Source organism: Anopheles merus, chromosome 2R (genome assembly GCF_017562075.2).
Source record: "Anopheles merus strain MAF chromosome 2R, AmerM5.1, whole genome shotgun sequence".
Taxonomy (NCBI): Eukaryota; Metazoa; Arthropoda; class Insecta; order Diptera; family Culicidae; genus Anopheles; species Anopheles merus.
The window spans coordinates 15,572,187-15,589,012 of record NC_054082.1 but is presented as its reverse complement, the minus strand read 5'-3'; the positions used below and the strand labels follow the sequence as shown (position 1 = coordinate 15,589,012).

Genomic DNA, 16,826 nt, shown 5'->3' with positions numbered 1-16,826 from the left:
TTTTGGTTTTATTCCAAGGATATATCTGACTTACTGCGCCGAAGAGGACCTCCTTTTGGGCCTTTCACAGACCTTTCAGAATCAAGCAAAGTAAGAAATGGATGACCATTGCTTTTTTTCTGGGAAATATTGGGTGTTAGTTGTTACGTACGTGATGTTATCGGGGTGAAAATGATTGGGCGTGTGTGTGTGTGTGTGTGTGGGTCTGACTATCTTCATAGTTCCAATTTGTGGAACTTTCTTCTCCGGACATATCATCATTCCGGAGCGCGTAATCGCATACCGAACAAATAAACGACCGGTGGCGTTGCTACGTTTGTTCAGAGCCGGCTTTTAGGTGCGATAAGCAGAACGATGGTGTTGAGAATTAATGCACCAAGGAAATAAATTTCTCACGCCGCCTCGATTTGATGCAGTTGCAACTTTTGGGCCCATATATTTGTTTATTGATAGCACGATAATAAACACTGAATGTGGGTCTTCTGGTAAACAGCATGGAAGGATTTATGGCACGCTATCGGATCTCTTCGGCACCTTGGCAGCCTTGCGGCTGGAAAAGAAATAGCGATGACGGAAGCCATTTCTGAACCTTAGTTTATTGCCGCCCAGGAAATGAAGGCGCTTATAAGAGCCTGCTGGAAGGAAGCGAATGGAAGCGACATTTTTTTTTTTTTTTTGAGCGGTTCCTTTTTTGTACGCACGAAATTGGGAACATTGGAAGATCCCAATGCTCGGCAAAGCGTCGAGCGTGGAAAGCAAAAACGTTTATTAGTTTGAAATTATTCATAACGTAACGGGTCGGTGTGTGGGTGTGCGCTCAGTGGCTTGAATTGTCGAACTCTGTGGAGTTCGATTGACAACTCTCATTTTCTTTAATATCCCACTGCCCCCCTCTCGAAACATCATCTCGCACCCGGCGGGGAGTCTTCCCGGGCGCCGAAAGGACCCAGCGGGATGCGTTAACAAATCAACGCGCGTCGGCGTTCCTCCGTGATTAACATCGCAGGGAGAAATACCAGAACTAAAGAAAAGCCATAAAGATCACAGAGAAGTACCTATACTTCAAGGGTTTTTTTTTGAAGAGGAAACCTTTATGCCCTACCAGTCAGCGTCTGTTTCAATCAATTTTCAAAAGAAAAAAAAATCGTTTGTAGGCAAATTGAAATCGAAATCGAGAAATTTCGGACCGTTGAGTGAAATGCCACATCTTCACACTTTTTGCCCCTTCTCTTCTAGGGTCAGGGAATAATTCACTTCTGCTCTCTTCTTTTGCACAAAGCTTCTGATGATGAACGGGTATCGATCCGCGTTCAAATCTCGCGTTGCTTGCGCGCTCCATAATCGATTTTTGGGGAGGTGAGATGTATTAGAAATTGGTATCGCTTTCTAGGATTTTTATTTTAAACTTTGCACCAGTTTTCACGGAAAGCTCCCCGTGAGAGGGCAAATCATCAACGCCACAAAGCCCGTTCGCTTCGGCGCTCTAAGAAAAGGGGCAAGCATTTTATTACAACCGACGTCCGTGCGCGAAAATGAAACCGAAAGGAGGAGAGGGTCCCAAGGTCTGTGCAATCGGTAGTTGAATCTCGCCAAACACAAACTCTCTCCCCCACGCGCGAAAGTGCAAGGCAAAGAGCGAAAGCATCTTGCTGAAGCCTTTTAAACGGTCCGCTAACTGGAGTGTGCAGAATTTCCATAAATTATCTGTACGCCAAGCCAAGGCTGGCTGTGTGGGCTACAGTGAGATATAGAAGGCGCACAACCATCATACGATCAGCGGGCGAAAGCATGAAGGTTAGCAATTACGGCCTTCCCTGCAGATTGGCATCCCTTGTTGCCATGGCCCCCCTTTGGCAAGTTTAACCTTCTTCGCTTTTCGATCCCCCCCCCGGTTTCGTCGGAAGCTTTTGTAAGATCCGACCTCCGAGCAAATGGCAAAGTTTTCCCCATTCCCCAGCGACTCTCACTATCTCCACCGTGTGCTCAAAAGAAGCTGACCATTAACCTCTACTGCTTCCATCACCCACCCATAACCACCAGGTTGTGTGTGTGCGATCGCGTTTATAGTGCACACTCACTCTATCCCCTGTGGCGAATAATTCGGTATGCTTTATGTGTGTTTTATTTGGCGTATGTGTGTGTCTGCACCAAACGGGCCATTAAATTGGGGCTGAGAAAAAACGCATCGAGCATAACGAGATCAACCGCGCAATGCTGGGTGGGAGGGTGTAGCTCGCACATACCTTTATATATACATGCCAGTGCGATTGCAGCCAACTGCGTACAATGCGGCTATAATTTACCTGTTTTACCAAGTGTGTTGCCCACTTGAGGAGAGAGAATTATCCTCTGCCTTATATTACACACATCACCTCCTCACCCTTCCCCCACCACTCAGGGGGGTTGATGCTCTCCCTGGCGCGCGCGTGTGTGTGTGTGTGTTTGTATTTGCATTCTTAATTCAAGTTGCATATTAACGATGCGCACCCACCATCATCCTTCATTCGCTAACCATAAAAGTGTGTTATCTGTGGTGGTTTATTTTATTATTACTTACCAAAACGCAATGTGTTGAACCCACAAACACACATCCACAGGGGACACAACGGTTGGCAATCCGAGTCCGAGTAAAAACGAAAAGAAAAGCAAATAAATAAGTGTGATAATTAGGCGACGCGCATAAATATCACGGCGCGCAGCGGCGACACGCCAAGAAAAACGATCTTGACTTTGGTGGCATAGTCGGTGTGAATGTTGATGCGGTTTCCCTTAGGTCGGCAATTTTTCTTCGAACCAACCGTGTCGCCGGTCGCCGACGTCCGTGTGGCAATGGAGAACGATCCGTGGTGGAGTGGAGTGGAATTTATTATTATTTTTTATTTATAGCCGATTATTTTCCGACTGAGGGCATTTTTCGGCTGTGTGCGCCCGTGCGGCTTCCTTTCTGCTTACTTTTGGAACCGTTCTTTGGAAATGCGTTCTGACGTTCGTCTAATTTTGATTCGGACACACTCCGGTGGTGGGGAGACATGCACGCGCTCTCAAGTGTTGCGTGTACCGTGCGGCCGTGGGCGTGCGGGAAAACAGAAGCAGTCGAAGTTTTTATCAAAAAAGAACGGAAAAAAAACTCAAAGAAGCCTCTGTACCAACCGTAGCACGTGATGAAAGAATCAACATGCGGGTTTTCCACGCCACCGTACAGGAAAAGACACTCAATTCACCCCCGGGGCCGCCCGTTTCCCCGTCCATGGTGTTAGGCTTTTGCTCCTATACTATTTATTTATTGCTGTTTAACTTCCTAAACATCGACTCACAGTGACCGGATTAAGCGGGAAAGCTTCCTTCACTTTCCCTATCTCTCTTTCTGTATCGGTGTGTGTGCTGCGTTAAGGTGTAAATTAATTGCGCCCTACCCTGCCTCTGTCTCTCTTCAGGGTGCCTCCCAGCACAGCTTTGCCCTCAGGGTTTGCTTGTTTTCCGGCGTGCTTTTTCTCTCCATAATGCTAATGGATTTCGAAAATTGGACGTCCTCTACGCAAGAGTACGCACGCGTGTGTGTGTGTGTGCCTGTGCCGCTAAAAAGTTCTCCCAGGCGTGTGATTAGCCAATAATACGCCGTCCAGGGAGAAGTCCCCCTTTTGTCCCTTCACATCGTAATGCAGCGGCAGCAGCAACCCATGTATGAGCGGAGAGGCTCGCGGCTTCCAAAATAGCACCACGGAGCGTCTTAAATTTTCTGATCATTATTTGCGCGAGTGTGTGTGGATACTCGAGCGGGTAGAGGGGCAGTGGAGAAAGAGTGGCCTGTCGACACCTTTGTCTCTGCTTTTATCTTTGCCACTGCTACTTCTGCGCTGTAGCTCGCGTTTGCCGAAGCGGCTGCAGGTTTGCATTAGCATAAACGAGGGTACTGGGATATGGGTATCCTCATCAATTCCAGTGAGCAACAAGATTTCTAATGGGTGGCAACGTTTTTCGTCTAATTATTTCCCAGTTTTTTTTGTGTGTGTGTGCGTGTGTTCTCATACCGGTCTCTCTTGTTTTCTTTTTTCATTTTGTACAGGAGCATCGCGGCTAGGAAAAAGGTCCGGAGTTGGTCGAAACAAAACCCGAACCTCAACGACGAAGCCGGAATGAAGTGAAGCTCTGGCTCTGCCTGCGCGTGGTGTAAGAAGGTAAGTGAGTGGGTGAACGGGTGAGGCTAATTATGGGTACCAATATACCAATATCATCTTCTAGAGAGTGCGGCGGGTATTCCGCCCAAGGGAAGGCGGTAATTTCCATCCGATCATGAACGCAAAGTGGGTTGATGTCCGAGTCAGGGGAAGATATAGTCATTTGCTCTGCCGGCCTGCTTGCCCTGCTTGCTTGACGATGCTACTGGCCGGCATTCGGGTCGTCGGATAGCACAACACGCGTTTACGGTACTTACTCCACTGGGGCGTCCCATTGAAGCCATTTGTTTGTGCTGATTGCATTTGCTTCTGGGTGTGTGCCATTTTTTGGGAAGAGAGATCATCTAACTTCGTTGGTAGCGCGGGGAAGGTAAATTAGGCGATGACCTCGAAATATAAGACTGAAGAGGAGTCAGATTATGATTAATCAAACAATAAGACATTCATTTGCAGCGCCTGAATGATCTGGAGGAGGTATTGAGGCCTCTACTGATGGGTATAACTTGCATGAGCTCTGCTAGTCATTGGGTGGTATTGGAAAGAATGCCTTACAGGAAATCCAGCCGCTTCTTAACCATGTGAAGTTGATTTTTGTTCAAGAGGAGATGCAATTAATGGGATCATTGAATGTACAACATCTCAAGATTTTAGAGTTTGTTATTGGGAATTGTTATATTGCAAGTGCAACGACCAGGTCACATTCTAATGTCCAAAAATAATGAGATTCCTGAAACAAAATGGTACGGAATCTTTGCTTACCTAAGTTCTGGAATGTCTTCTCGGATCAATCGATCAATCACTTCATAAAAAAGCTCATTCAAAGTTCTTCTTCCATCAAAATCCTGCCTTTTCCCCGCTGTGCAGACAGCAACTCGGAGTTGAGTTACCGGACACAAAAAAAAAAACCGGTTTACGTTGGTCTTTTGGACAGGGAAATAATTGTATAAATTACTCTTGCCCGACAGTTTGTGTTGAGTTCTGGATGTCTGGCAATTGCTTCATTTCGTTCGTTAGCGAATGAATCCTTACCGGTACAACCCGCGTACAGCACGGTAGGCATTACCCAGCGGGAGTTTCCGCTCTGATGAAGTGTTGTGCCACAGGTTGACAACTTCACAGGTCAAGTTCAACGAGTAAGCAAAGAGAGAGAGAAAAAACAAACTCCACCTTTTCGGTGATTCTTGAACTTTCCGATCAATCGTACAAAGGCGGTACAACCTAGATCGGACCATTACAGCAAACTACACTCGGAGACAACTTCCCATTTACACAAACCGCTCTTGAAGGCTTGAAACATACAAACACACATACCGACCTGTGTTGGAGAGCGGTAAAGTAAATCGATCATGAATATTCATTTCATCTCGCTCGCTTTAGGTCGGTCCCCCCCTGAGGACTTGTTTTTGTGTGAGTCGTCCTCTCTGACGACTACGCTTTGCGCTGGACCTTCTGTCCTTTTTAAGGTATTTGCAGTGCTTCCTGGGAGTCGGTGTCGGTTGGAAGTACAGCACAGCGCTCAGAAGGCACAGCGGTATGTGTGCGCGTTGCTGAAAGGGCTTTTTGGCCATTTAATTAATGCCAATTTTCGGGCCAATTTCCAAAAACCCAGCAGGGGCGATACTTGGCCAGTGGTTGTAAAATTAAAAAAGCAGAGCACTTTTTTTTATGTACGGCAATAGGTCGCTGTGGAAAAATGTGCTGCTGGGTGTGTGTTGGGCTACCAACCAATATCGGAAGAGCGCGCGCGCTCGTCACCATTTCCGAATGGTGAAATGACTTATTAGAATTTGAAATGGTTCGAAGGGAGCAGGGTACAAGCACCGGTACTACTGCTTTGTCCAGTAACTTGAATAATACGAACCGTGAGGCACAAAAGTACACGAGAAGAAGAAGGTTTTATTTTACCAGTTGCCTAAAGGTTTAGTTTCCCGGTGGACTTCAGGACGATCGGTTTTGTTTCGTTTCATCGTTGCCCCATGTGTGTACCTTGAGGTTCGAGGCGAAGGAAGCCCTTTCGATTGTTTGATTCCAGCGACCCGGTGTATCTTTCTCCGTACAGATATCAATGCTTTATGTAGCCGTATCCCGAAACGTTAGGTCGAACGCGCGGGTTGATTGTGGTACAGTGCCGAAGAGGTTTGCCGCCATTGTCACACGTATGTCCTGTTCGAAGTAATTGATGAAAAGCTTCGTACGGGTAAAGGTAACCGTCCAGGGATGAAAGTTTAATAACGAGATCTTCATTTTGGACGAAGGAAAAGGGCCCAGAAAGAACGACTTCATGTGTTTGTGTACAACCGTTACAGTCGGCACAGCACAAAAGCACTCGTAATGTTACAAAGAAAGGTATCTCTATTAGTTCCTGGGGAGATTTATTAATGTGTCGCCCATTTCGTAGATGTGAAAGCAAAGTAAGGAGAGGGTCTATTGGTTGGTCATGATATCGGCTAAAATGGGTTTTAATGCGAATTTTTCGGCCCACGAGCTATGGCTGTGTACATTTGTACATCTGCTGCTCTCCACTTGTTAGGAGGGATCGTTCTAGCGCACGTAACTACGGGTGACTGCAGTGAAGAGCACAAAGTGGTGTGGCCCTCGGTACTCGGCTGTACCAAGATCGAAATTCGACAAGGGCACGCGTGCGGCCTGGAGCCTGTCTGTTGGGGCGCTTTGGCTTCCAAGAAGTGGTCCCACTTGCTGTTGGTTTGGATCTTTTCTGCGTGCGTCCAGAAAACTGCAATCGTGTTTACCGTGATTTGCTGGACAAAACCTCGAAGGGCTTCAAAACGCTGCTAGAAATGCGGTGTTTATTACACCCATGCTGTAATCGTGCACGCTGCTAGAAATCTCACAAACAGGGAGATGAAAACCCATATCGATTTTGTATTGTTTCGTTGGAAAGAAAGTACTTGTCATGCTACTATCCCGTATATGCCACTCGTGTTGGTGTATGTTCGATTTTTTTCCCCGTGTGGTTTGGTGATGCTGTTATATGTCTTCTGTTTGGCCAAAACAAACAGCAATTTGCTCGTTCCGGTATATTTTCGTAATTCAATCATCAATAGTCCTTGAAGCGGTAGAGGCAACGAGAAAGAGAAAGCGTAAAAGCGTGTGTGCGCCAGGTGAATCAGACGGGGGAAAACCCACCTAACGAACGAACCAAGAGCAAGGGAAGCCCCAAAAAATTCAATCCACCGATCCCCCCAGTGTGCGGCAAATCGGGAGACGAACGTTCACCAATCTATTTTCCCGCAATGTGATAGCATTGATCATCATAACAATAATGGAGCGAATAACGATGAAGCTTTTTTCCAGTCCATTCCCATTCGTGTTCTATCTCGCTTTCTCTCTGTGTCTCTCTGTGACTGCATTTGGCTGTGCCCTGCTGTATGAATGTTTGTGCGGCAATGGCGCAATGCCGATCACCATCATCATCATCATCATCATCATCATCATCATGATTATCATCATAAGCATCGTTTTGATTACGGGTAGCTGCTCTATAAGTGTGTTTTCCGATTTTCGTGTGCTTTTTCCCGTACGCTGTCTCCCGCCCATGATGAACCACCGCATAACGCCCGGGCACAGTGCCGGGCGTGCTGCGTAACCTTGTGCACGGTGTGGGAAAAGCTGAACCTCGCGGAAAAAAAACTCCACCCGCCCTAAATCGCGAAACACAACCAATCAATAATGCAAACACACGGCCCTCCACTGTTCACGGTGCTTTTGCTGTTCACGGTGCTAAAACCAGCGTGCCCCACCGTTTTTCCCGCGACGAAGCTTTTGTTTTTATTCGTTCCACCCTGCTGTTTCCTTAACCCCCGCCTGCCCGTGAAAAACTTTCGCACCCGGCCCCGATCGCGCAGGCAATGTGGAAAAGAAATCGGCTGGAACGGAAAAGCAATTCGTCTTCAGGGGTGGGGTGCGCCCAGTGCCGATCATCGTCATTGGAAACCTTTTCCTCGTTTTCCACCACCCCGCAACGGAGCCCGTGCGAAGAAAATTCAGAATTCTCTATTCGCGTGGAAACCGGCTCTCCTTCTTCTCCGCCCGCTTTCGGTGCCAAACGAGTAAGTGCCTCCGCTTTCGGAAGGTAAATTTGAAGAGACAGTTCGATTGAACCGCGAACGGGAAAAGCGTTCCGCACAAAAGTTGTGTGCTGCCGGGTTTTTCCGCCTCGTTGGGCACCCGGCCGGGAAAGCACCGAGCAACATAAATCGAACGCAACATAGAATGTTTTAAAATTCCTCAAGCATGCCGTGTTCGACTTTTGTTGTGTGCGCGTTTTGGGAAACTTCTTGCCGGCAGCTTGCTTCTTGGCCATTCTGGTGAGGAAGGGACGTTCCTCGCCTCTATGTTCGGCGGGCTTCAGGAAGCGGGCTTTGTGGATTCTTTTCCACATTCCACCTTGCATACCATACCGGCAGCCATTGTTGCTTTCTCTTTCTTACTTTCGCTCCGGATCAGGATGTAGAATATTGCTCGTTCAGCCTCTCTCTGCCCGCTTTGAGCGGAGTGCGAAAAGTCAGCGCTAAACTTTACCAAAGCTAAACTTCAAAATGCAGAAAGCAAATAATCGAACCTTCCCTCCTCATTCTGCTGTTGCCTTGTCGCTTCGTGATGTATTTGTGTTCTTTAGGATCTTTAAGGTTGTGCTAGCTTTGCTCTCTGTTTGGGGATAAGGTGGATTATGTTGTTTGTTCAAAACATAATCTCCTTCTCCAGATGCATGCAAGCACTTTTAGGGAGGATATGGACACGTGCGGCCAGCAAAGCTTTTGGCAAGATGGGCAACTTGCGTACGAAGCCACTTGACCGGGACAGCAAGCCTGGTATGTATCCAACTGAACGGGGCACGCTGGATCCCGGCAGGATTTGTGTGCATCTTCAACGGACCCGGAGCAACCAAGAAGCAACAACGATTCCAAGTCCTGCGATTGCTTGCATGGAGAATGGTTGCCGATGGCAAAGAAAGAAGAAAAAAAAAACAACCGCTACGAGATGATCTCAACCATTGTTGCCTTTGATTGGAGCATTTGCAGCGCCATTTCGCTTCTCCAATTGAGCACGCGGCATAATGGGGGAGCCTTTCAATAAATCGTACCCGGTTGCGATTCGTTTGGAATGGTATTATCATACAGCAGCTTCCCGATGCTGGTTCCATTCAACCCACCAGCTAGTTGAGATCTCTAATTCAGGAACAGCCCGAGCAACAAAAAAGCCTCCTGTGCACGCGTCCCGCCAGACATTGGAAAGCATTGACGTGCGCTCAGACCTCAGAGAGCGAATCGAACCGAATTAAACAGCACAAAACAACAATACGCAAGATCCAAAGGGTGCACCGGGGATCTGTTCCGAACCCGATCATTACGCGGAAAGAGATCGGAGGTCCCTCCAATTAAGACATTTAAGAGCTCAAAAATCCCCCCGAAGCAACCTCCGCTTCCACACAGCGGACGCCGTTGTCTCGATCGTTTGCTTCGGTTCTCGTTTGCTCTTGTAAATTATTTCATTTCAGATCACTCTGGCCGTCACTCTGGCCTTGGGTTCGGTTAATGGGTGCTGTTGGTGATCACCTTTTTTTACCTCACTCTCTTCCTTTCCGTTGCTTCTAGTTCGGCCTTTACCTGGCTTTCTTGCGGTGTGTGCGTGTTTTAGGTGTGTTGTTTTATGGGTTTTCTGCTAGTTTAGAAAAAAAGCGTCGCTTTGTGCGTTGCGTCTTAATCTTGTGTGCCTTTTGATTTCGGGTTTGAAAGAATCTTGGTTCCAGTGGTTTTTTTTTTGACTTTCTTATCAGCTCTTACTGTTCCTTTTCTCCTACCCGACGAGGCAGCTCATTATTCTCGCGCAGTCCAAGTCTCGCGCAGAAAACAACTTCTCGGAACTAATTCCGACGTGAAAAAGATTGACTCCTAATTGGACGGATGAGCTGTTGGAGTATGTGTAATCGCTTTATCTAACAAACCGGGCGCGTTAAAATCTAAACTAAAACCCCTTCTTTTCGGGAGTTGTAGTCTTTCCGAAGCTCTACCCCCGGGGACAGCTGGGAGAATTCGGTAAGTTCTTAACTAACCACGTATAAGGCGCGTTGGATTGGACGTAGACGCGGTTCCTTCTCTTGGGATTAAAACTGTTTGCGTCGTCGGTGTATCGCGGCTACTTAGGCCTTCGGGGTTTTGGAACTGATAAGAACTTTGGAGAGGTTTGAAATTCCTGCGCCTGCCGGTGTTGTATCTGGTTGGTGTCGATTGCTTGGCCACCATTGGCCACCATTGTTCCTACGAAAGCACACCCCATGATAGAGACATCAAACCGGTAGCGTCCCGTGTTTGTTAGCCTCCGTGTTGTAATCATGCACCTCGTAAGAAAGGCAGTTAAAATGTAGGATTTACGAACGTTCGTGCGGTGTGCACTTAAGATACTTTCGCCGGCAGCAGCAGAAGGGTTTTTGAGCGATCGTTTCGTTTCATCGGCTTTTTGACTCGCCGAATTCGGCTGCGTTTTCTATCGATACGCGGGACTTCAAGTGCCCGTCCGTTCGCTCTGTGGTTATCGAAGAGCTCGGGGCTGGTTTTGAAGTGGACTAACTTGACTTGAGCGTAACGGTTGCCCAACGAAAAATGAACGCCCTTTCTTTCGCTTCAAGCCGGAGACACCCATGTGCTGCGCGATACAGTGGGAGTTGCGGTTGTTTTATGGTCGGATATTTTTAGTTTAATGACCCAATCGGTTTGCCCCCGTGAGCACATCGGAGAGGCGGCTCTCGCCTCTCTCTGTGATGTCCCTGTGAGTCACTCGGTGTGTATGTGTGTGTGTGTGTGTGTGTGTAGGCGGAAGAAGTCATCGTTGCCGCTGGATAAGGGCATTGCTTTGAGATGTGCACACCACACGCAAAGGTACACTGGGGACGAATAACATAAGGCAGCGTTTTGTTTAGATAAACATTGGTCATTGGTAGCCATCATTCTCGCTATCTATTGCTGCTGGAATGCGGCGGCAGCGACGACGTGTATTGCAATAACTACTTCCTTTAACAAATTGCAACAACACCGAGAGACCCTTCGCAGTGGTGCGCATCCGAATGCATTAGGCAAATAAAACGTTGGCGCGAGAACAACAACACATCGCAATGCAACGGTGCCGCCGGGCCAGAAGTAGCAAACCGGCAGCATCTTGTCGCACCGGAGGTGGCCATCCGCGCGCTGGATGGATTGGCTCGCCTCCCGTGTACACGGGCTAATGGCGAACTGTCCCGCTGGGCCTGCTGCAACCAGACTGTTGCAATCGCGCGCTGCGTCAGTCGGTAAGACCCCCGCCGGGCAGGCAGAGTAGCGCGCGGGGGACATTCGAGTACAAAAATGGAGTAGCAATTCTTCACACCAAATGCTACAGGGTGGAGGGGGGGTGGGGGGGGGAGCGCGAGGCATAAACAAAGTCATAATTGCGGTGATGGCGGACGGCACAGCACCCACATCAAGCCGAGAGCGCGCACGAAGAGATGCTGCACAGTGGCCTCCGGGCTTGTACCGACGGAGTGGCTACCACTTCCTGTCGAGAAGACCTAGTGTGCTGGCTGCCCGGTGGAACGACGGAGTCTGGCCAATCTTAAGCGCTCATTAAAAAGCAACAGCAGGAAAGGGAGAAAAATTACGCCATTATTCCAGGTGTCATTATCGCACCTTTCGGACACTCTGCGCGCAGACAGCCAGCGAAGGGAAACGACTGTTTGCTGGGTGTGTTTGCAGGGGTAGTACGGTTTGACGATGTGATGCTGCATACTGCAAAGAAGGCGAGACGGCTTGTATCCGTAGTGTCCCGTCAGGGCGAGTCCCCCTTAGGTTGTGACTTACTCAGGAGATGTCTTTTTGCTGGGTAGAAAAATGCAGAACCCCACTGGACGCAAGGCATTCCCAAATCTGACGCTTTTTACCATGTCGTCTAGGCGGTTGGATGGAACAGAGGGTGGCCTGGCCCTATCTTTGAATATTATTATCACTTCAGACTCTCTCCTTTTGGGAGTAGTGGTGCTCTGGACGGGCCGTGGGGGATGGACACACCACTCTCCAGACGGTGCACTCTCGCGCGTTAATCAATGCACCCTTCGAGCGGTGGACGGTCGTACGGTCACCGATCCAAAAATGGTGATAGCGCTCGTTGCTCCGAAAGCGGTGACAGCCCCAGCCCCAGGTGACGCTCTTTCTCTCCGGCACTCCGGCAAAACCTTGTGGTGTGTGGTGTGAAGTAGAGTGTCACAAGGGTTCTGTTCTTTTTTTTTTTTGCCCGGGTTCGTTTGCGTTTCCATTCCCGGTTTGCCAATGGCACCGGGGTGTTGTCCCCTGGGGAGGGGAGGAAGAAAAAACAAGCCCAAGGAACATTCCGTTCCTGCCATAAGAAGTAGAGGTATGGACGCGCTTTGTTCTTTTTGCGAGCCATAGTTCCAGTTTCGGAAGGTTAAGGGAAGAAGGTTCTGTCTGTCGATGGGCCGTTGGTGTTAACTTGTTCGGGGGCTTGGGAGTTTGTAATAACGTTGTCGTCGTACCCGCGCGCAGAATGGGTGGTCTACCCATTTCCAGAAGAGAGCATATCGTTTGCCGATATCCATAACAGGCCCCGGCTTTGCGGTCAGTTCCGAATTGAGTATTCAAGAATAGAGGATATGCTTCTTCCCACAGAGCATCACCCTGCTGCAACTGCCAATGCTCTAGGCCTGCTGAGGGCGCTGAAGGTTTTGGAGTTACCGGGCGGTTTCCCATTACTCTGCAAAAGCGCAAAACGAAAGAAGTCAGATGGAAAGCCCAACCTCGTTAGTGTTAGGGCGAACCGCGGGAAAGATAGTTTGATAGTAAATAATTCAACTCGGTAAGAAGGAAATAATTTTCCTGTCTTGCTTCCTTGCACGGTCTCGGTACCTTTCGGATAAGCGAGGGCTCGGATCGGTGAGTCCTAGAATTGGTTGCCAGCTGGTATGACAGTGGTTTAGACCATCCTCCAGCTCTTAATCCGGTCGGGGAGATACACGGGCTCCTCGCACCTGACGTTGCCGCAGTGCCGATCACAGGAAATTTCTCCAATCTTTTTTTTCCTGTTACCTTGAATCGTAGGTAACCATAAGTGCCCTTTCTTCTTCTGGCAACGCTGTCCGATAAACCAAAGCGTGGCGTTGCTTCCTGATTCCGTATTCCGCACAGCAGCAATGCATAGGAAGTTAGGCTAGTGGCCCATTACACTGGAGCAAATATAAATTTCACCTTTATTGCTCATTCTTTTGTTGTTCCACTCCTCTCCCACCCTGCCGACCAACTCTTGGGTGTTGCAATTTTTATGCCACTCGGAGGGCAGGGAAAGAGCCTTTAGCTTTTCCTATCACCATTTCCATAGCAATCCACTATGCCGAAGTGTTCTCTCCCTCTCGTGGCCGTCGTGTCCTGTTGGTCAGCTTGTGTATGTGTGTCTAACAGTGTTTTCTTTTTGTTTCTCTGTGTAAGGTTCTTCCCACTGGGTACTCGTTTCGAGAAGAACGAGCGAGCAAATCGTCTCACACTCGGCCTAGGAAAGTCCTGTCCATTCCCATCAGCATCTCGATGCCCGTCTTCGCTACTTGACTGCAAAGCTGCAGGAAATGGGCCACAAGAACGGGAAGGGATATGCAAGTGGGGACGAGCATTATATATCCGCCGTATAAATCCGTCCGACTCTGTGCCCGTACGCTCTGCCCTCTCTGGTGTGCCATAAATGGGAAGGAAGCAGCAGCATATCATATTTTGTTCGTTTTTATGCAGTACCAATTTTCTTCTGCCTGCACGAGCAGTTCGCCCGAAACATCGTCCCTTTCTCTCGTGCTATTTGCCCGGGTCATCTTGAAACTCCCCCTGGTCCAGTTTGCTGGGAGGACAAACTCCCCCCGTACCTTCACTCTAGCAGCTTAATGGTGGCTCACCGTCCGTCGTGCTGGCGGGGGAGTGCATTCGTCCGGAAAGTCCATTTTTGGCCGGCCGAGAATTGGCCAATGCGCAGACACTCGGAGTCTGTCTAGTTTATCATAAAATATGTAGGGATTATTATGAAAAATTCAGCTAAGCAGTTGGCGGCAGCCTGTGGACAACACAGGGGCACAGTTCGGGGAGGACAGTTCGGGTCATTCCTTCCCGAGCGCACTGCTTCGCACACGCGAGCCTTAGAGCCGCTGGTAAGACTTTCAATATTTATAAGTCATCCGGACACAAGTAATACAAGTGTGCAACAGCAGCAGCACCGCGTGTACCTTCTCCTTTTTCCGGCGAAACCTTGAAGGGTATGCAAACTCTCCGCTTCAGCTTGGAGCACCGTAACTGGCGCAGTGCTGTAGTGTGTAAGGCTGCTGGCATTTAAATAAACCGCCCCAAACGGGGGGCGCGCGCGCGCGCACTGCCCAAAGCGGAGAAAAGTAGACACAGGTCCCAATTTTGGATTATTGTCTCGGGTTCCCCCTACCGTAGAGCCTCTACCTTCTGGCCGCGCTGTCGGAAAAGGAAACGCAAGCAAAAAGGGATGCCCCAAAACGGTCGTCTCGGTGTGTTCGGGAAACGAAGCCAACCATAATTAGCATGACGGTGCGAACACTGCGGATATTCAGCCTCCAAGTTTGGTGCGACTTTCGTCTTGGATTGCTGGGCACGGAGGACTTCTGCCATACTGGAGCGGCAGCAGTGTGCCGGGTTGTCTGCTGCTGGCTTCTACAAAACGGAACCACATTTCCTTCAACTAATCACAAATTAATTTCGCGATAATCGCGTACCCTTTCTTAATGTCTTAAATTAACGGACGACTTTGGTGCATCAACTCCAACACTGTAGCATCTTCCGTCTGTGTAGGTCTGTGCTGTTTAAAAGATACTGTTTACCTCGTTTTTTTTCAACTCATTTTACCTCGCAGACAGTGGGAAAAGCGAACAGATTTGCTCTTAAGCCGGGATGAACAACCCCGATGCACAAACAACAAACTCTAGCGACTATGGTTCCGTTGAGCTGATGCACTGCCATTAACCCCTGGCAGTCTCGGTGCTGTCTATCTCTTCCGCTCTCTCTCTCTCTTTCGTCCATTATTAGCGCCGCATGGAGCGGCACCCTGCGTTGTGTATGGCTGGGGTGAGGCGCATTAATTGTATTTACTTTAGCCGGGGCCACGCACACAGCACGCATTCCGCTGGGCCGGGAAGGAAAATCTTTTCTCCCGGCGAGGTGTTTGGTGCGTTGCATCTTGCGCTTTTTTTCGGTGTTCCAACGGGGAAGAATGTCCATTAGCGTTTCCGCGTCCGCCCTGTGTGTCCCCCGGGGTGTCCTCATTCCCGTCGCATCGACCAAAAGTGTCAATGGTGTGCGTGTTTTAGGTTTCTTTTTTTGGGAGGCGCCTCGTCCAGAACAATTCGTCCGGAAAATAGGTGACGGCCGGGTGTGTTGATTTTTGAACGATTTTTACCCCTTTTTAGGGAGATGATAATGAAAACCAAAAGCTCTGGCACTTAGAACCATTGGTACTTCGTCCCAGCGTCTCGTGTCCGCGCGCGTAAGTAATGGTGTATTTGCTCCGCTCAAACAGTGGAGAAGAAATCTCGCTTTACCTTTTTATGTCCCTCCGAATGGGTCGTTTGTTCTGTGGTTAGAGTGTTGTCGGTGGACGGTGCCTCTTGTGCACACACACACTGGCACATGTGTCCACAGTAACGATCCGGCGCTGACCATTAAGCGTTTGAATGTCTCGACACAACACATCTCCCAACGACGGTGAGTGGGTATAGCAATGGGAAGGCGAGCACAAACAATCGGCTCTCGAATGCGGAACCGTACGACGACACACACGTGGGTCGTCGTCGTCGTCGTCCTCCCCGGTGGGACTATCGCCTTCCATGGTTATCCGTTCCGGTGCAGGTTGAAGTGTCCGCCCATCCCATCCTTTAAGGGAGGCATTGCTGGCGCATCGTTCCTCGTGTGCGCTATGCAAAGCTGCTTTGCCATGAACTGCTGCTGACCGGTTGCAGGATTTAATTGATTTTCCAGAAATCCTGCGGTTTCGAACTGCCATCACCATCACCACCCACCGCATCCAGCCGCTTGCCAGTGTGGGTGCGCGGGGGGGGGGGGGTAAAGGTTTGTTCAGGACTTATCGACCGAAACCAAATCCGAGCGGGAACCGTAAGCCAACCTTATTAATCCTTTGCCCCCTTTGCTTTTATAGCACCACTTTGGGGAAGGCAACCCCGGGCTGTAGGTCCCGGGTGGGGACGAGGTGATTTTCCATGTCCTGGAAGCCGGTTGACCACACCGGGTCATATTGGTGGGACTTTGCGTTGGCTCGCGCCTTCCGGAGGAGTGCTGGAAATCCAATTTAAGTCGACAATGACGCGCTGACACACACACACACACACACACGCGGTGGCAGTTGGGTTGTGTGGAATGTCACCTTTTCGTTCTGTTCTTATTACTCCGACCCAGCGCGCACCCTCTAACCTGCACAGTCCCCCTCTCGTGCATGGTCTGCATGGACACGCAGTCACTTAGCAGTAAGCCAACGGTGAGCCGCATTAAACCGATGAACCCAAGGATTAAAAGCTTGCCCGGATAAGTTGGAACTGTGCTTGCGTTTTCCTGGTCCTGGATTGAGCGCTCATCTTGAAGC

General features: G+C 49.2%; 1 protein-coding gene across 5 annotated transcripts in view; it reads left to right on the top strand.

The window, feature by feature from the left end:
- Positions 1-16,826, top strand: part of LOC121601573 (probable serine/threonine-protein kinase DDB_G0282963) — a 138,296-nt gene that overhangs the window by 19,462 nt on the left and 102,008 nt on the right. For all 5 annotated transcript variants that reach the window (XM_041930421.1, XM_041930403.1, XM_041930410.1 and 2 more), the window contains exon 3: positions 4,064-4,175. The gene's annotated coding sequence lies outside the window, so the exon portion shown is untranslated. The remainder of the gene's footprint in view (positions 1-4,063; positions 4,176-16,826) is intronic.